This window comes from Macrotis lagotis, chromosome 5, assembly GCF_037893015.1.
Source record: "Macrotis lagotis isolate mMagLag1 chromosome 5, bilby.v1.9.chrom.fasta, whole genome shotgun sequence".
Taxonomy (NCBI): domain Eukaryota; kingdom Metazoa; phylum Chordata; class Mammalia; order Peramelemorphia; family Peramelidae; genus Macrotis; species Macrotis lagotis.
The window spans coordinates 22,389,536-22,411,844 of NC_133662.1; positions in this window are offsets into that span (position 1 = coordinate 22,389,536).

Here is a 22,309-nt window from a genome sequence, read left to right on the forward strand (position 1 = left end):
ACATCAATCACTATAATAGTCCACCCTTGCGGGACTGCAGTGGGCATAGGGAGACCAGGTTGGAGGGTCCCCATGGGTACCATGTTGGCATTTACTGCCCGAAGATCAATCAACATTCTCCAACTCCCCCCTTTCTTTTTTATGACAAAGACGGGGGAGTTATACGGTCTAAGGGACGGTTCCACTTTGTTCTCGTGCAGGAGGGTCATTACTATGTCTGTGAGGGCGATGAGCTTTTCTTTTGTCAGGGGCCACTGCTCAACCCAAATAGGTTTCTTATTAATCCATGTTATTCTGGGGGAAAAGCTCATCTCTAGAGTGGCCCCAATTAATTTCCCCGCAGGCTATCAGGGGTGGCAAGTGTCAGGTTAAGCTGGCTCAAGATATCTCTACCCCATAATGCATAAGGGAGGTCGGGTAGGCACAGTGGGGTGAAGAGTCCAGATTCTTCCAAAGCTGACCACCGTAAGGCGTGTGCTGCTTTCATGGCAGATCTATTGCCCCCCACCCCCGTCACTGCTTGAGGGCTCTGTAGGAGTGGCCACTCGCGCCTCCACTGTCCCCTATTTATGACAGAGCAATCGGCTCCAGTGTCAATTATCCCTTCGAGCTTCTGATTTTCCACCGTGACGGTTAACAGTGGTCGCCCAGAGCTGACCGGGTGGACCCAGTTCACATGAGCGGGAGGGGCCCGCAAGGGCAGCGCCTTTCCTACCTCTTGGCCCTGTTTTACCAAGGTGGGAAAGGGGTGGGGGTTTGTGACCCTTACGGATGTGGGACTTCCGGGACCAAAAATGACCTGGGTATGGGTGACTAAGTCCACACATCTCTCAGCCCCTGTGATGAGCGCTGGGAAAATATTTAGCTCAATGGGAATCATCGAGGTTTCCCAAGGCCCGATCTCTCTCTGCTGTGTCCCTTCTCTATAGTCAACCCTCACGGGGATAGTCACAGTAATGGGGCCGCTGTCTTCGAGCACGGGGGGGGGGGGGGGGCCCGCGGCCGGGCCCCTCCCTTTCCCTTTTCCCGACTTCCCTTTGGATCGGCAGAACCTGGCTATGTGACCTGGCTTTCCACAGGAATAACAGGTCGGAACTGAAGTGGAGGGGGGCCGCTGCCTGCACTGTGCTTTGAGGTGCCCTGGCTTTCCGCACCCAAAACAGGTGGGTCTCACCTGCATACCGTGAAGGGCGGTCAGGAGGCTATCCTCCCGGTTCTCCATGGCAGTCACTAAGGCTTGAATTGAATCCTCGCTGGGCATGTCCAGCAATTTGTCAACAATTTCTTCTAATGAAGCGTGGGGGGGAAGGCTGCTAATGGCTGCGATCCCTTTGGGGCGAAGACCCTCTTTAATCAATTGTCTCATAAGTAGATCAGATCCCGGGGTGTCTCCCATTATACGAGTCACTGTCTCTTTAACCTCGTTCACAAATGAGAGGGGTGTCTGATCTGCTCTCTGCTTCAGCCCAACCAACTTCTGTGTGGCTCTCCCCCCTTTCATGGCTCCAATCTTATCCCAAGCTGCAACATGTGTTTCTTTAACAGTCTCTAGCTCAAACTGGCCATACTGGGCCTGAACAGCAGGGTCAGTATAGGCTCCAGTTCCACACAGGAGGTCAATGGCTAAATCCAGGGGAGTATAACCCCGGGATTTTGCCAGCTTAGAGGCCTCTCTGCGGGCCTGAGCCTTAAAAGCTAAATATAAGGAGGCATCTAGGCACGCGGCTGCAATTTCGTCAAAGTCAGCAGGGGTCCAAGAGTGCGTAGCAAAGAGGTTTTGCATCAGTCTTTTTACATAAGGGGAGCTTGGGCCGTATTTAGTCACGGCCTCCTTAAGTTCCTTAAGCATCTTAAAAGGGACAGGGCGGTAGTCTCGGGCTCCGGTAAGGGGGTCCGTAAATACCGGGTAGAGGCCCCAGTCATCCCAGTCCACCTCCTCCCCTTTCTCTATTGCTATGGAGGCACTGGTGGCAAGTAGGCCGGATGGGCGGAGCCCTTGAGGGGATCTCTGAAGGGCGGACAAGGAACACGGGGGATTTTTTGCCTCTGTTTCCTGGCTGGGCCGCCAAGCCTGGGGCGCGGCAGCTGTCCAATCAGCGCGGACTTCTCCCTCCTCGTCAGCAGCCTCCCGGTCCCACCTACTCACGCTCCTCTTCCTGCCACCCCTGAGGGCTGTTTGCACCCCTCCCTTCCCGCGCTCGGAAACTTCCGGCCCTGAATCTCTAAGTGTGCCACATTCATCGCCCTCCCCCTTTTCATTCTTTCTCGGTAAGGAGGGGCATGCGGCATTTTCTTCTCCCTGGGGGCCCCTTGTTCCCCCATTGTTTCTTCTAAGTTCCTCCCACGGATACAGGGGAGGGGGTGGCCTTCCCTCTTCCTCTGAGCTCTCTGAATCCGATCCCGCCAACGAGCTACCCACCTGAGTGCTGATTGTTTGTGCCAAAGTCACCTTCTGGGGATGCAGGGCTGCATCCACTATCTTATACACTGTAAAATCCTTGGGGGTCAGTTTTCCCGGGCAGGTGTCATTATAGGAGGCCATCTGCTGCCCTACCACCTTCCATTTATCTGGTTGGATCCCACTATGTTGCACCCAAGGGCAGATGTTCCAGATATTCTCAACAAAAGCACGGCACGTCTTGATAGGTAATTTACGGCCATGCTTAGCGCAGAGTTTATAAAGCTGCGCTGCAACGGCCTCTTTTTCCTCTGGCTCAAAGGCGGGAATACTATTCCGGCCCCCCATGCTGTCTACTAGCCGAGGCTGCAATCCTAACAGGTGGCAGAACTGGAAAGTTCCCGTTCGGCAAAAGAGAAGGAGGCAGCAGGGCACAATCAGACAGGCCAGCACGGCAAGGAGCGTGATTAGAGCAGAAGGAGAAAGGGAAGGGAAAGGAAGCATAGTCAACACAATAGGGATATGTCCTTCAGGCAATATCTGAGAGTAAACGCCCTCTCCTTCCTCCCGGTCAGAAACGACCGAGGCTGTCTGGAGAATCCGACCAGCGGATTCAGACGTTCCCTAGCAAAATCAGGTCCCTGTTCCGGGCGCCACTTGCCGGGTTTTTATTCACAACGCCGGCTTCTTTATGCTAGTCCGTCCTCTTACTCACCAGTCCAACGCGTGATGAGTCTTCGGGGTACCTTCGGCCCCCACTCTTTGATGGGGGAAGAACCAGACAGAGCGCCTGAGGTGGGTAATCAGTCTTTATTCTTCTGTGATCACATTCCCGCTCCCCCCCACCTCTCAGCCGACCCTTTTATCCCCTCTGTCCTCCCTCCCATGAACTCTTACCCAATGAGGGGCCGAGTTCTGTAACATTCCCTTATAAGGTGATTATGTTTCCCCTTCTAAGCGACCACCAAGCCTCTTCCCCCGCCCCCAACAGATTTGAACTCAGGTCCTTCTGACTCCAGAGCTGGTGCTCAATCCACTGTGCCACCTAGCTGCCCCCAACCATTTATTTTTGTACATGGCTATGGAAAGTTACCTAGTTCTATCAAAGAGTACCAAGTACAATTTCTGAAAGTTATCTCTGGCCCTTGCTTTATCTTTCCTATTTCCTCATCAAAGTCTAGCTGGATTGTATGCATGAATTAAAAATAGATTAATTCATTATCAAAGTTATTATCTTTGTTTTATTTCGATAAACATGTGTTGGTAGCTTTGGAGCAAATTAGGAAAAAATGTGAAGACATTTGATAGTTTGCCATCATGTCTTTTATAATTATAATTCTTTAATTTATATTAATTCAATTTTCAGAGCATGCTAAATGATATTCATCTGAGAAGAGCATGAAAACTTGATCCCTTCTACTGTTCATCAATCAGACCTCACTAATTTGTACTCTAGAAGGAGTTGAAGAGGCACACCTGTGATTAGAAAATTTTTGATATGGGACAAATGAAAAGCGTGAACAAATATGAATTAAGTTAAGGTCTTAACTATAAAACATTGACAAGTTTTAAAATTTATTTTGATAACTGTACTTTAATATGATCAGTTTCCGCTGAAACTTTGTGTGTTTTATGCATTTAATAAAATGTTCTGAGAAAAAATCCTTAGTATTGAGAGAGAGTAGTAGGGACTGTCACAGAAATATCAAGAAAAGACTTTTTGAAGTTTTTTGATGTAGTTAGAAAAATGGATAGCTTGAGTTATTGAAGGAGATCTTGAAGAGAAATTAACCTACACTAAATAATGGGAAGGTTGGTAAAGGAAGAAAATGATTTTAGTTCTGATTAGCAGAAGAATGCCTATACCAATGAGTAACTTATTTCTTGTGAAGGCACCTACCTTGTCTGAGTCTACGTAATTATGAGGCAATCTTTAGACTTTTGATTTTTTTAATTACATAAATATTTGTTTTCCAATTACATACAATGGTAGTTTCTAACAATCAAGGTTTTGAATTTTATGATTTTTTTTCTCCCTTCTTCCTCTTCCCAACAGAAGGCACTCTGATATAGTCTTTACATTTGCTTCCATGTTACTCATAGATCCAAACTGAATGTGTTGAGAGAAGAAACAAATCTAAAAGGAAGAAAGAAAACATTAGAGCTAAATTACATGATACATTTGACAGCTTTTAAAAATTGAAGATAATAATCTTTGTTCTTCATTTAAACTCCATAATTCCTTCAGAGAATATTCTCCATCACAGATCCCCTAAAATTGTCCCTGATTATTCCACCGATGGTTGTAGTTAGGGTGTATAATGTTCTTCTTGTTCTGTTCATTTCACTCAGCATCAATTCATGCAAGTTTGATTTGGTTTTCTGAGGCCAAACTCAGAGCGGTATAGAGACATTAAGTAACATCAATTTAATACCTCTCCTGATTATTATTCAGTCTTTCTTATGGCTAAAAGCAGTTAGAGTTAGTGAAGAGTTTTAACTATGGAATATATAAAAAGAAATATTTTATTATTCAAACATAAGATTTGAATAAAATTGTTGTGGCCAATTACTGTACATTGAGGGAATTATAGGACCTATTATAGGAAATAGAATGACTTTAGTTTTTCCATGTCAGTTGTTTGTAAATTGTACTTTTTTAAGTTTTTTTTCAAGGCAGTGGGGTTAAGTGGCTTGCCCAAGGCCACAGCTAGGTAATTATTAAGTGTCTGAGGTCGGATTTGAACTCAGGTACTCCTGACTCCAGGGCTGGTGCTCTACACCTAGCCTCCCCTCTACTATCTTTTAAGAAAGGATTAGATAAGTCAAAGTAAGCTTCAACCTACCCTTTATCTAAAGTATCACAAATTGCAGAGGTATTTGAATTAAAGAAACTTTGCTACACAGGTGGGTTTTTTTTGTGGAAAACAAGTACATTCATTTGTGATGGTTATCCAATCAGAAACTGAAAAAAATTTTCAATAAAAATCACTGATTGCTTGCTCATTCAGCATGACACTCATAGAAAGTAACAAATCTAGACTGTACTTTGATTTTTTGCAGTAAAATTTCTGTTGAACAGAGACTGCATACAGAACATATTTTATATTATGAACATATAGATAAGAAAGTGGACAAAAATATAGTTTTGAAGATAGCTAAGAAATTATATGTGGATATGCAGAGTATTATTGGGGTAGGCACTGATCATATAGTACACATGCCAAATGTTTGTTTAACTAAAAGACTATTTATGGAAAACTTGCACAAGGCAAAGGATAGTGAAGTGGTGATTATTAACAGGTTGTATAACATTACCAATGAGAAATTAGAGAGGAGAAATGGTGTAAATGATTTCAAACTAAGAATGACTAGAAAAAAATCATGGACTAGTCACATAGCACGAGTGAAGGACAATTCACATGTACCACTGATATCCATCCAATGTTAAGAAAACTAAAAGGAAGCTCCCACCATGCCAGGCAATCCCCTTTGAGTCAGATTTGTGGGAGGACAAGACGGTTTTCTTCTCAGCATGGATAGGTGTGAATGGGTTGCAATCTATTATTGGAAGGAGTTCCTGTTATCAATGACATTATGCAGATTCATTGGTGCATTTGAAACTTGGTGGATAGACAACACTTCCACAGCTACTAAGAGTAAGAAAAGGTCATATTTGACATTTTGTGGAGTGATAAAACATTTCCCTAGGGAATATGCTTTATCTCTCCCTTTCATGCTTCTGGAATAGATTGAGCAAGTAAATTGCACCAGATTCTGCAGGGATTAGTACAAGTTTGCTCAGTTTCTTGAAACTTGGAATCTAATTTGGGATTCAAACCATATCTGTAGAAATGGAGGATCATTATGATAAGTAGAACCTTCACCTCTACTGATCTTTTTTATCAAAAGAGGAAGTCTACTTTTTTTTTGTTTCCTGTTCCTTTAACAATTTCAGTTCTCCTAAAATTTCTGTTTTGAAAGTATAAAAACATTTCTTCTTGGGGATAATCCTGGAAAGGATGGTCATTGAGGTTGTAAAGAACATCTTTAGATGCATAAAAGATGAATGCAGATGACAGATCTAACAGTGTAAGATTGCTTAGGGCTTGAAAATTCATCCTGGAGCTCTCTAGGCCATTTACTCCACTGTAAGAGTTTTGGACATTTTAGACTTGTCATTTTTAGCAGATGGTGAATTGGGGGTAATAAAGGGAAATGAAACTCAAGTTAGGTAAGTTTTGCAAGTTCCTAAGAATTGGTGGTGGGGAAGATTTCAACTTTTTGTTAAATTGAGGCACAATGGGAGCCATTTATAAGGGTGCTAAAAGAAGATTGAACTATTTTTTGTTGGACTTTTTACTAATGCTGTTATATAAAGTACAATATAGTTTTATGATGTAATGGAAAGAGCACTGGAGACTTTGGTTCAATTCAGCAAACATTTAATTGCCTATGTCAGGACTGTCTAACCTTACTTTAAAAGTTTTTATTGAAACAATAGGTCATATATTTTGATTTCCTATCTTAGTGAGAGTTTTGCAGTAGCTTGGCTTAGTTTACTAAAGTATTTGGTAAACCCACAGGTGACTGCATAAAAGGTTGCATGGGGTTCGCAAGCCCATTTTGGACAGTCCTGGCCTACATCTTGCAATCTAGGCTCTACTTTTACTAGCTACTTAAATTGCATAGATTTCAGTTTTTGGTCCTGTAAAATAAGGTCAGATTATATCATCACAGTGAATGAATCAATTCATTCAATGAATGAATCTATATGTATTCTATCTGATAAAGACCTCTATGCTATAATGGAGTTCAAATGTATTTAATTTAATTATAGATTTCAGTTATACATGCAGTTAAATGCAAAATTTGTAAAGTTTCCTCATTCCTAACTTCCAACCTTTTACCTGATTACCTGATTACACGTAGAGGGGGAGAGGTTTCCCCTTTTTCCAAAGTCTCCAGACCCTTCTGAACAGAAAATGGGCAAGACTATAAAAACCTGGCTTAAACTCCCCTCTTGGTGAGCAGACTTCAAAGTCTCTGCCCAGCCAGCCAGGCCCTTCCTTTAGTATTTCTTTAGTATTCTGGATTCATTTGTTTGATGAATATTTAATGGAAAGTAGAATGGTGTAGTGGTTCCTTGACTTGGAGGTAGGAAACTTGGGTTCTCATCCTAGTAATATTGCCTACCATTTGCAAATTATTTAAATTAGTTTACTGTGTTTCCTCCCAGCTGGTGATAGTTTTTCACTTCGGTCCTCCTAAGTCATTTGTTTTGCTTCAATCTAATGCTCATCCATGCCATTTTGTCTGGTGGTTGTTTAAGTCATGTTAAACTAATACTTTCATCCAGCATTTATTAAGTGCCTAGTTCATTCAAGACACTGTGCTAGGTGCTGGAGGAAGTGCTAAGTTGATGAGGTCAAACAAGATCCTTGACCTTGTGGAACTTATGAAAACTAATAGTGATTTATAGAACCATATGATAGAATTGGAAGGGATTTTAGAGATCATCTAGCCATTCTTCTCATTTTACAGATGAGGAAATGAGGTCCAACCAGATGAAATGACTTAGGTCACACAGGGAAGAAATAGGATTCAAACTTGGATCTTCAGACTCTATAGATACAGTTCTCTTTTCACTTATATTCATCATTTCTCCCTGTTCTAGAGAAACATGTCAGAATAGCCTGAGTGACCCTGTTGGTGGGGCTTTGGTATCCCCAATTTAAGACTGAGATGTCTCAAACAGTGAAATAATTCACACAGCCCTTCAGGATTTATTATGGAAGCTACAAAGTGTACAGATTTAAACCTTTTCTCCTCATGGAGAAGCAGCTAGGGATTTGTGAACTACTCAGAATAACAAAAGACTACGTTTGGGAGACTGAGAGAAAGAGAGACAGCCAGCCTGGGAAAGCTGTCTGGGCGGAGACTGAAATCTGCTCACCAAGAGGGGAGTTTAAGCCAGGTTTTTATAGTCTTGCCCATTTTCTGTTCAGAAGGGTCTGGAGACTTTGGAAAAAGGGGAAACCTCTCCCCCTCTACGTGTAATCAGGTAATCAGCTACAAGGTTGGAAGTTGGGGATTGGGAATGAGGAAACTACAAATTTCGCATTTAACTTTGGAGCAATAGCAATCAATTTATATCACAGGAGCAGATAACATTTTTACAAAATTTAATAATATAAAGGATTACATAATCTGTTTCCAATTACAAATCTCTTATGTACATAATTCCCTGTATCACATGTCATAACTCCCTGCATCAATCTTAAGGTTTCTCTCCTGGGTCATCTTTTTTTTTCTTTAATACTTCAATTGGTAATCTCATTAGCTCCTATGGATTTCATTGCCATCTTTATATTAATGGTTATCATTTCTACTGTCCTGGCCTCTCTGCTGACCTCCAGTCTTATATATGAATTATTGACTTTCAGATATCATGACCTGGCTGTTTAGTTGACATATATTTAAAAATATTTTTCTAATTAAATGTAAAAATAGTTTTTTAAAATACTAGTTTTTTTAAATTTAAATTTATTTTAAAATTATATTTAAAGATAATTTTCAATATTCACTTTTGTGACGTTTTCTCCTTCCTACTCTTCCCTCCTCTGATTCTAGTTTATAAAGTAATCTGATATGGTTTATACATGTATTTATACATGCTATAATGGAGTTAAACTAAGGTCTGCCTAACAAGGGGATCAATCAATAAATATTTATTAAGTCATGTTACACATTTCCATATTAATCATGCTATAAAAGAAGAATTAGAAATAAAAAGAAAAAACCACCAGAAGGAAAATGCAAAAAAAATTTTAAAAAGGTAAAAATAGTATGCTTTGATATACATTCAAATTCCAGAGTTCTTTCCCTGCATGTGGATTGCATTTTTCATCATAGATCTTTTAGAATTATCTTTGATCATTATATTGCTAAGTATCATAGTTCATCATCTCAAAATTTAACATTAGTTTTTAAAAAGAGTGTCTCAAATTCTCTCTTCTCTTTTCTTCCCTCTCTGCTCTCCTCCTTTATTGAAAAGGCAAGCAATTTGATATAGGTTAAAATGTTAAATCATACAAAACATTTACATATTAGCCATGTTGCAAAAGAAAATGCAGACCTTCCAAAAAAATCCAAGAAAAATAAAGTTAAGAAAAAGTTTGCTTCAATCTGCATTCATACTCCCATCACTTTTTCCCTGGAAGTGTATAGCATTTTTCATATAAGTCCTTCAGAACTGTCTTGTATCATTGCATTGCTGAAAATATCTAAGTCATTCACAATTGCTATTGCTATTATTCTGTCCATTGATTTCTTGATTCTGCTCACTTCACTTTGCTGAGGTTCATGTAAATTTTTTCCCAGGCTTTTCTGAAATCATCTTGTTTATTATTTCTTATAGCACAGTGGAATTCTATCACAATCATATGTCACAACTTATTCAAACCATTCCTCAACTGATAGACATTACCTCAAATTTCCATTTCTTTGCCACCAGAAAAAGAACTGTGATAAATATTTTTGTACATAAAGGTCCTTTTCCTTTTTTGTATTTTCTGGATGTCTTTGGGATACTGATCTGTAGTGGTATTATGGAGTCAAAAGTATGCATAGTTCTATAACCCTTTGGATATAGTTATACCTTGTTTTTTTAGAATGATTAGATCAGATTACAATTTCTGCATTCTGTAGACATCTTAACTTCAATGTACCCCAAACCAAATCACTATCATTCCTCCTAAACTCTTCCCCTCATCCCATCTTCCCTGTTAATATTACTATCTTCCCAGTCCCTCATATTCACAAGCTTTGGTTCAACCTGGACATTGCACTATCTCTCTTTCTGCCACTCCACATCCTTGCCAAAACCTGACAATTTCATCTTTGCAACTTCTCTTGGATATTGCCACCACCACCACCTTCCTGTTGCAGGGCCTTTATCACCTCCCTCTAATAGCCTTCTGGTGTGTCCATCCCCCTTTTAGCCACCAAATGGCTTACTCTTTCTTAAACCTTACTCTGTAATACATACTCTTCTATCCAGTTACACTAGCTCCTGGCTGTTTCATCAAAGAGATGCTCCATCTCTCAGCTCTGAGAATTGTCTCTGACTGTTCCCCATTCTTGGAATGCTTTCCCTTGTCATCTCTGCTTGTTGCTGTCCCTGGCTTCCTTTAAGTCCCAACTAAAACCCCACCTTCTGCAGGAAGCCTTCACCAACCCCACTTAATTCTAGTACCTAACCTTATGTTAGTTAAATCCCATTTTCCCTAGACATAGTTTGCTTAGTATATATTTGTCTACATATTGTCTTCTCAATTAGATTGAGCCAGCTTCTTTGATGGCAGGGACTATCTTTTGTCCTTTTTCATAACCCCCAGAGCTTAGCACAGGTCCTACTCCAGGCACTTAATAAATATTTATTGATTGATCCCCTTGTTAGGCAGACCTTAGTTTAAATTTTACCTTTGATTTTTAGTAGTTGTATGAACATGGGCAAATTCACTTCACTTCTCCAGGATTTAATTTCTTTACCAATAGGGTTAAATAACACTCATTAGATTGGGAGTTCCTTGAAAGAATGGGAGTATCTTTTACCTTATTTCTGTCCCTAGACTTTAGCATAATACTGATAATTAGTTATAGGAACTTAAAAATACTTATTAACTTACTTATAATACCTATTCCACAGAATGTTGGAAGGTTTAAATGAATTAGTTTACATAATATTCTTTGCAAATTTTAAGCTACTACATACATCTCAGTTATGAATATTATTAATATTTCATTAATACAAAGACTGTCTAATTTTTATGTCATACCTGTCATCTAGTCACAAGAACTGTAACAGTTGGCACTTAGTGTGAGATAAGAGACATAATAAACCAAAAATCAACTGTACTGGGAAGAGGACTCCCTTAGATCTCTTGTTAGGAAAAAACTGAAAAATAATTTGGTAGAAGTTGGGTTTTAGACAAGTAACTTATACCATATTCCACAATAAGCTCCAAATGATCACATTATAAAAAATGAGAGAAGAATAGAAGATTGAATCTTTATTATGTGTGGGTAATATATATATATGTGTGAATTAATTTTAGATATTTTTGTTTATTAAATGTTTTTGAATGAACAGAATTAATGCGGTTAGAATAATTAGAAAAAATTATACATTGGGGAAAATTTCTTCCATCAAGAACCACTGATAAAGGTCTAGAATCTAAAGGGAACTGACACAAAAATATATTCTTAGCAGTCATTCACCATCCAATAAGTGGTCTTAAATATATTAGTAAACAGTTTTTTAAATGTTATTTTATTTTATTTTTTCAGTTACATGTTAGTAAACAGTTTTAAAATAAGAAACCATGAAATGAAACAATAGTGATTTGTTTTTACTGAGGCCATAGTAAATAGAAGACATTGTCCTTTGGAGCATACAGAAATAAATATGGGTGACTCATTTCAGCTCCATAAATCTGGCATGGGGATTGAAGTTATTTTCTTTTGTACAAATACTGTATATTTTAAGGTAATATACATTTTAAGTTAAGATCCTCAAAGGAAGATCTGCTTTCTTAGAACTTCAGTTATTTGCATCTGGATTAGAATTTGATCATTGGGCTCATGAATTACTGACAATGTAGATTGTCAATGTAGACAATGTAGCATCATAAACTTGTTCTCGGGGTATTTTTTCTGAGGTATGAGCATCCAATTTACTCCTCTTTAAAGGAAAGACTGGTGGTGGGGTTTCTTTTCCTATGTAACTTTGCAGGGAGGGCACATTGGAGCTTCTCCACTAAGATTCCCATCTGATACAGGTTTAGAGTCAGTTTTGCAGTTTTTCAGGTATCATTATGTTTTTAATTAAACTTGAAGAATATTGACAACTTTGGAAAGACCTCCAGTTCAAGAAGAATATTGCTGCCCTTGGACAACTCTCTCTTTCTCTGTCTCTCTCTCTCTCTCTTTCACTCACTCTGTCTTTGTCTCTGTATCTATCTGTTCTTTGGAAGCTGGTTTTCAGAGATCCTGGTCATCTAATAATCTTTGGCCACTTTTGCAACTGATTTAGCTTTATGCAAATTAGACAGTATCATAGTTCCTAAATTAAATTTTGGATTCTGAATGAATTAAGTGGTGAGTGAACTGAAGATTTGCTAGCAGCAGTGGAATTCTCCTGGGATTATTCTTATCATCTCAAACAGTGCTAGTGACAAGGTATAGAAAAATTGCATAGTAGTAAGCAATTTCCTAAATTGAAGGGTGAGAACATAGCTGGGAATGTTTCACCTGAATTCAAGGTCATTAGTAGGTGATTACAGTTTCTAGAAAGACTGGCTATACTGGATGGGAGTCCTTTGATTTGAAGTGTGATTGATGAACAGATGGTTTATCAGGTATTTTTAAAAACTACATTTTGGCTGAATAATCTAGGTATTATACATAACAAATTCCTTTTGGCCAGTCCTTTCCTGAAAGAGAGCTATTCTGTGGAAAGAATGCCTCTAGGTATGATAAGACTGGTTATGCAATTCATTAATATGTTGCCAAAATGACTCAGATTCCACAGGAGAATGAATGTACCTTACAAAAGAGTTTCTAGGCATCATTAATGACGATGGTCCTGTACTTTACCTTTTGCAGAGCCTGTATTTTGGTACTATGTGAAGGAAGTCCTGAATAAACATGAACTACAACCCTTCTACTCCCTGAGAAACATCAGCACAGATGTGGGAAGAGGGTGAGCTTGGTCTTGATTTTTGTCGTGCCATAAGACTTTAGTAACTCAGGAAGTGAGACTGAGGCTGATGACTGTGTAATTCTGCCTCACTTAAATCCTATTCACATACAGTCAAGACAACACTCTTCGAAAATTAAGGACAAAGAATGATATGATCTGTATTTGCATATAAATCGTGTGTAGAAACATTTATATAGATAGTTATATATATATGTCTTTGTATATACATATATATGTGTGTGTGTGTGTAAGTAGTTTTCTATTATATAATGCTATTGAATATTAGAATTAGAGTATATTATTACTGATGGGTTCCTGCCATCTGAAGTGGCAATCTACTCCAGAGTAGAATTCCTAAAAACTTGACAACAGAATCACAAAATCTCAGTTAGAAGGAGCCTCCAAGGCTACCCAGACCAACCCATATCTGGCCCAGGAATTTTCTCTATAAGATACACACAGGTGGACATTCAGCCTTTGTTTGAGCTAAAGTCTTAGACTTGTTTTTACATTTCTCTTATTTATAATGGTATAAAGTGATCCTTACAATTGTTATTATTTCAAGAATTTTTGGTTCATAAATTTTATTCCTTCAGAAATGGCACTTGGTTTTGCATATTAGTTCCTTCTTTCTTCTTTTAAATTGGAAATAATTGAATATTTAAGGTTTATGTCATGTTCAAGGAGACCTAGGATCTCTGGTTTGAGAACTTGCTGAGTCTTTTTCAGAACTATTCATCCACCTTTTTTATTTAACTGACACTCAGCTTACATCTATAGCTCCAAGAAGGTGTAATATACAACTGACTCAGAAGGCAAGACTAAACCATATTGAGGGCTTTTGAAAGATCTCAAACCCATTGGCCCTAAACATGTGAAGATTACTCCATCAAATGGGAGCAATGAGAACAATTTGATCCAATGGCCACAGAGGCAGCTGAAGCAGGCATTATGGATTGCTTAGAGCCTGCTCAGTCATTGAATATGCCAATGTCATCTACCACAGCCCTGTATCTACCATTGATCTCAATCTTGCTTGCCATTGAATGCTGATAACTCTGGAAGAGAGAGTGAGGCTGATACCTTGTACAACACTGCCTCATTTAAATCCAAGTCACACAAAAGTTAAGACTATCCCCCACTTTGATGTTAATAGTTCCCTTAAAAATAAAGAACAAAAAATTATTCAATAGTTAGCTGAGCCCTTCAAAGTCATTTTTATGTCTTGGCATGATTCTTATAGGTACTCCAGGTAACAACATGCAACATGTATTAGAGACACTGAGAGTAATAAAGATCACAGATTACTTAGGATTTAAATAATAATAATAATTTAAATAATAAAGATCATAGATTACTTTTTTCTTTTTGGCAAGACAATGGTTAGGGCACACAGCTAGGTAGTAATGAAGCTTCTGTTATGATTTGAAATCAGGTCCTCCTGACTCCAGGCCAGGGCTCTATCTACTTGGCCACCTAACTGCTCCAAATCCATTTAACTTTAATAATTCTCAGAGGAAACATGAACACTGACTCTTTTGGTATGCTGTCAAAGAAATACAGAGGAATATTATCAAATCTCTTTTCTTTTTATTGCTAATAATGACAACCCATCAAATGGAGACTTACATATAGGAAAAAAATGTCTTTATAAAAATTTTTAGGATCACAGAATGGATATGCAAGGGAAGAAATCTTGAGATGATTATGCTTCAAAGATCCTATACATGTGATAAAGTAAACATCTTCAAAGCTTTTGAGTTAGTGTTATGCTGTAATTATCCTCTTGTTATCCTTGTTATTATTGAAGAAGTCAAGTTTAGCCAGTGATGACTTATAGTGCTAGTATGGTCTTTATCAGGAAAGAAAGGGCCAGCTTTTGTTTTTGCTTGTTTTTTTAAATTTTGTAATGTTTAATTTTTTAAATAAGAGATTCTGCATTGTCTTCTTAAAGTAGAAAGTAAAGAAAAATAGAGTTCTCTTAGGCAATGGACACTATGTAATACAGATAAACAAAAAAAAACAGAAGAAAAAATCATCTGTTCTCTTTCTTCAGGGAGCTTAAAATATAGGCAAAGGCATTATTGATAAAGGAGGCACTTTGAAAAAATTCAAACCTCAGGAGCTAATGTGTCATCAAATTTATACTCTTTAGTCTGACCAAAGAAATAATGATTCAATTTCTGAGAATTTTTTTGGGGGGAAACTTTATAGCTATTTTTACATATGTCTCAGCTGGGTAATCATAAAAGTTATTTCCATATATTGAAGGGTGGAAGTAGTGGGAGGGCCTGCCCTGTTTCATAGTCCAAACAATATGGTCCACAGGAGCCACATAAGAAATGAATTAATGAATTCTGTATTTTCCTGCTCCACTTCCTCTGCTTAATGTTTCATTTCTGCCTGGCAAGAGAGAAACCTATTCCATATGCTCAGGATCACTCTATTTTAGAGGCATTCATATAGAGATGATGGCTATGCAGATCATGGGTATTTCTGTTTATTTCTCAGGTTCTTCTAAACATCTGGGGAACACCCGGCACTTGCACAGACTTCACACTAGCTTTTATTTGAATCCATCTGTGATTCTGTGAGTAAAACAGCAATACTATTGAAATCTGATTTCAAAGACATTTTTGCTTCTGTCTCAATGGTGCTTATTTCTTCATAGCCTGTTCTGTGTAAAAGCACAATAATTAAAGACACTAGTTATAGTGTGGATAGCCAAAAATTATTTTTTACATAAATGTTTTGAATCCAATCTTGGAATGAGATAAATAGGAAGAAGCTGACATGTTGATAAAAATAGTTAGTACATCTATTTCTTAGGGAACTATTTTGAAAACGACCATTTAAAAAACAACCATTACATAGAAACAGAAGTGTATATCAACTTTACTTTCATTTCTATGAATTAAATATATTAGTCTACATTGGATCTATGATATCTTCAGTGTGGGAACTCTTTGCAGATTGAAACCTTTCTATATGTTCTTATCCTGGAAATACTTGACCATGTTGTGCCATAAATACTCCACAAGGAGTCTTTGAAGATGAAGAGGATCAAAGTGCCATTCAGATTATCTTAGAGGCTTGATCTTTATATACATTACTAATCACATATGTCCTTTTGATACTTTTATATGTAAGGTTCTGACTTATGTGAATAGCTTTGCCTCTCTATTGTCTTTAGGTTTATCTGAAATTTTTTTCTTTAAAGATTATCTTGTTTCCTGATTTGATCCATAGTAAAAGTACTCATACATACATACATGCATACATACATCCATGTCCAAGACAAGGGAGGAAATATTGACAACACTGAACAATTTCTCAGCACTAATCCAAACCATCCAATCTTTTCTTCCTGTTAAATTTTCACCATTCTCTTAACCCATATTAGCTTAAAAGACAATCCAACCAAATGAATATCATGGGGTGAAAAATACATGTTCTTCACGCATTTGTTTGTTTTTGTTAGTTGTAACTCTTTTGAGAGATTTGAGAGAATCTAATTTAGGTGAACTGTAGTATTTGGATGTTTTAAAAAAATCAGTTCCATGTCATCCATAAACAGGGATATCTGGAAAAACACACCATCTAAAAGGAATCCTTCTATCTTGGCACTGGACATTATATATGATAATGGTGAACACTTTGATGAATAACAGCTCCCTATTTCATTCATTATTTGACATTAATAATAATGAATTAGTTTTGTTTTTGTTGTTGTACCTAGAGAGTCATCATGTATAAACTCAACATTGTAAGAAAAGGACTGTTGCAGAAGAACCTTTAATTCCTCATTTTGATCTATGAAGTCAATTTTAAAAGATATTCATTGAATAATAAATACAGAAGTATCTTGTATTTTACAAAGTTTTCAGTCATATTACTTAAGAATAGTTTAGGAAAAACATGGAAAAACTTGCTTGCAATAATGAACACTGAAATGAATAGAATTAAGAAATCAAGGTATAGAGTAATAGCAATATTATTTTGTTAATGAATAAGTTATCTTGATTATGACTATATGTATGTACACATGTATCTATATATGCCTAATAGGTTAACTCTAGGGCAGAGGGAGGAAAACTGGAAAAAAAGGAATTACATAGCAAATTGTGCAAAATGCATTTTTAATTTCATGTGCAGGTCTTTTTTATTATATTATGTTATGAAAATGTTTGTTTTATTCCATAACATAAAGTAAAATTTAAAAATAAAAAGGTTGTGGTCAACTGTAGATTACCATTTGTGAAAAACAATTTGTTCCTTTCCCATATTTTCATCTCGGGTAGTAGGAATAAATAGATGAATAAATTTAAAATGTATTGCTTACCATGTCTAATGCTGTTAAATTTGTGGGGGGGATGTAAAAAAAATGAAGAAAAGGCAATTCCTGTCCTCAAAGGGGCTATATGTTCTCAAAGATAAAAATAAAACACATAATTTCCTTTGAAAAATAGATCTTGTGAAATCTTCTGGGACAATATTATTCAATTACATTTATGCAGGACAAAACTTTAGCCATTCTCCAATAGGAGGACACCTCCTCTGTCTCTCAATTTTGATTAAAATGAAAAGATTATATGTCTGTGTGAGTATGCATATATGTATTTGCATTTATATGTGTTTCATATAGAATTATATATATATACTATATATAGGTATTATATATATAATATATATTCATCTAGGTTTATATTAATGTGAATAAAGAAACTATTGAAGTTGTTATATTATTTGAATTCATATTTAATGTTTTCTTTGAATTGGAACCAAATATCCAATTTCTCATACTTATAATTTCAAATACTGCAAATTTTAAAACATGCAACCACTTCAGGGGAGTCATTATTTTCACTCCTTAGTGTGAATGTGTGTATGTATGTATGTATGTATATTTGTTTGCATGTATAAGCAGCAAGCCGGTACAATAAGTAGAGTACACCAGACATGGTCAGAAAGACTTAATTTCAAATCTAGAACTTAGTCATTTGCTAACTATATGACCATAGTCAAGTCCCTTACCTTCTCTTTTCCTAATTTCATTATCTTAAAATGATGGAAACGATAGCACTTATCTCCAGGGATTGATTAAGTAATAATTATTGAGTCTTTAGTATAGTGTCTCCCTGGTACATTATAAGATGAATGTCAGCTACTATTATTGCTGTCTTTGTAAATATACATATATATTTATCTTCTTTCTTTGTTTACTTTCAGTTTTGAGGTTCAAAGTATATATACATTTGTGTGTATGCATTTAAGTATATATGTATTTTTATATATGCATATATACACATATATACATATGCATACATGTGTATGATTAGTATATATATATATATTATATATATATATATATATTTATATAATATATATATATATTATATTATATATATATGTAGATTTTGGCCATGGGTGCAATTTGTAAAACTTTTTACAGTTCCACCAATAGTGAACTAGAGTGCCTTGTTTTTCTATTTCCTTCTCAATATTCATCATTTTCTTTTTTGTCACCTTTATCAGTCCTATGCATATGAGATAGAATTTGTTCTAATCTATATTTTCTGATTTTTATTCATTTAGAATATTTTTCATATGATTATTAATAGCTTAGAAATTTTCCTTTGAAAACTACCTGTTCATATCCTTTGATCATATATCTATTGCAAAATGGATTTTGGCTTTATAAATTTGAATCAATTCTTTAAATAGCTAAGGTATGGAATCTTTATCAGGAAAAATTTCTGTAATGATTTATAGAGATAGAAAAAAGTAAGAAATAGGTTATGATTCCCTTTTAATTTTAATTATTTTATTGGTTTAAAAAAATCTTTTAAAATTACATATAGTCGAGGCAGTTAGGTGGCACAGTAGATAGAGCAGTGGCCCTGGAGTCAGGAGTATCTGAGATCAAATCTGGCCTCATACATTTAATCATTACCTAGCTGTGTAGTCTTGGTCAAGCCACTTAACCTCATTGTCTTGCCAAAAAAAAACAACCTAAAAAAATTACATATACTCAAAACTGTTCATTTTATTTTGTATAATACCCTCTCACTTCTTTAGCCATGAACTCTTCATCTATCCAAAATTATGCAAAGGAATTTCTTTTTTGCTTTTCTAAGTTTTTGTTGTTTGTTTTGTATTTAATGATGTGACCCTTTCCATCAAGATCAGATGTTTATTTGGTGCATATCTTGGTACACTGTGAGAAATTAGTTCTGCCAAATTACTGTGTAACTTTTCCAGCATTTTTTTTGCCAATAGTAACCCTTTCCCCTGTCAACTGATTTTAAAATTTATTGAACACAAAACAACTAATGTTTTTTGCTTCTGTATATCATGAATCTAATCTCTTCCACTTCTCAACCTGTGTATTTTTACTAGTATTAAATTGTTCCAAGTGTTAAAAATTAGATCTAGCGCTGACAAGACTCCTTTTTTTGTCACTAACCCTCAGATTCCTGACCTATTAGTTTTATATAGCAATATTTTTATTACTTTTTTCTATCTCTATAAAATATTATTTGGCAGTTTGATTGACATAGCAGTGAATAACTTAATTAATTGAAGTACTTTTGTCATTGTAGTTATAATGAGTCAACCTTCCTTTCCTCCTTTGGCATAATAATGCATTTTGGGGAGTTCATTTTTTTTCTGTTTTGTATAGTTTTTGAAAATGTTCACAGAAAATATCAAGATTAAAACTATATCAACTCTATCTTGAACCTTTTTTGTCAACAGTTTATGTAGTCCAGATGATTCTACCATCTTTGTTTTAAAATTTTATTTTTTTGTTTATCCAAAACCCAATACAAATTATACAATGGGGTCTAATGTCAGTGACTCCATGTCTATGAAGAAGAATATAATATTAACTACCTTTTTTCTGTTTGTTTTCCTTCTTTAAGTTTCATCTATAAAGATCTTAGGATAAGCTGGATTAATTGGATTTCATGAAAAGCAACCTACAAATTCAGTTTTATCTACCATTTATCATAGGTTTATAAAAAAATACCACTTAAAATCCTTCACAATTTTCTTTTTCAAGGTTTTATAAATGATCATGTTCTCAATGTAAGCCTTAGTTGCTATGTTTTCCCACTTAGCAAGAGTATCAAGTGTTTTTTGGCTTAGAAATATCCTGGGATCTTTTGGGTTTCCTTATTTAAAACTAGATTAATTTTCCACAGAACAAAGAGATAGTCCATGTCAATATCATTTCTTTTATCCATTATTCTCATTTTTGAGGACTTAATAGCACTTTTAAAAACAGGTAGTTTGCAGGTGTTAATTAGAAACTATATCTTCTTGACATACTTATTCTTTCTTTTAGTTTGGGGTGGGTTTTTTTATATGTACTCTAATACTGCCATCTAATATGTACTCTAAAAATGCCATCTAAAAATAACTGAATCAAAATTAGCAAGTAACTGTATCTTGCCTGAGAGTATCTTTTTAAGCTTTTCATATACTTCATCTCCCCATACTATGCAAGATATGTTGGCACAAGGGCTGAAGTCATCCTCAAAGGAACAATTTAGTGAATCTATTATTTTTAAATTTATATTAATTAATGAATTTATTTGCATTAGTCATGAAGAGTAAAAGCCAAGTTAAAATTTCCCATGAAATTATATTCCTCCTTGCCTTTAAGTGAAAACTACTTCCCTATAAAAGTCCCCATAAGAAGCAATGATGATTCCTTCCATTTAACTGTAACTTCTTTATGTAACCTGCTTTCATTTATATAGGACTGTTGATATTAATATAATTGAGTACCTCCAAAAATATGCCAATTAGTAATGTTTAGACAAAGATTAGTATTTCCATTACCACCAGAAAAATTAATGTTTATATATACTTTAAAAAACCATGTGATTTAAAGCACCTTCCAGCTTTTTTTAAAAACTACTCTGAGGTAGAGAGAGGAAAACTTTCTTCAAGTATTTTATTAGTTAATTGGAAAAGTGACTTGTTATCCTTATATATGCAGATGATAGGACTTAGTAGCGATTAATGTGAATTCAAAAGATGTAGATAAATTATCAATATTAAGGAATAATATTTCCAAGTTCCCTATCTTTAAAGTTCTAAATACAGTGACTGAATAAAACATCTCTTGAAAATATTGTAGATTAAATTCTTCCCAGAGTAACAATTCAACTAAATCATCTCTTATTTACTTTACAAATCCTAAGTAGTACAATTGTTTTAGTCCATATTTCTGTGATAATGTAACATCCATAATTCTGTGACAAAGTACTAGACTGGAATTATAAAACAAGTTAAAATAATCATTGGCAACAATTTTTAAAAGATATCTGGTTCAACTTATTTCCAGAACAGTAATTACATCTGTAAAATCCCTAAGAAGTTGTCATCCAACCTTTACTTATAGAACATGAATAACCCAGAACTTGTTTTCCTAGTAAGGCTATCTGTTTTACTATTGAATAGTTAAAATGCTAGAAAGCTTTTTATTGTATAGCAGCAAAATCTGTCTGTGAAATTTCCATCTGCTGCTTCTTGGTCTGTCTTTCTTGGGTCAAAAAGAATGATTCTAATCCCACTTGAAAATGATAAGATACATTTTCCTGAATTCAAATCTGGTCTCAAACTCTTACTATGTGACCCTGGACATGTCACTTCCCTGTTTTCTTCAGTTGTTCATTACAAAATTAGTTGGAGAAGGAACAAGCAAATTACTCTAGTTACTTTGCTAAGGAAATCCTAAATGAGGACTTGGGGAGTCAGACATGACCAAAACGATTGAGCAAAATAACAAACAAAATATCTTATGGCAATACCATGTACTAGTCTGAGTATGAGAGATGCTTTTTCAAAAGCTTTTCAAAATCATGTTTGCTTTAAGAGCTAATACTGTTACTTAGGGGATCTTGACATTTGAGATAATATATAGAATTTTAAAGGGAATAACTTTACTCTGTAAGGTATTTTTTCTGCCTAAATTCTAATTATAATTCAGATGAATACAGTACTTTGAGACTGGTTGAGTGGAAACAATAGTAAGAGTTACACTAAAATTTCCAGGTAATGATTCACTATTCAACAGTAGTTGTGCTTGGTTTGAACTTCATGGGACTTCATGTCCCCCTCTAGGATAAACTTAT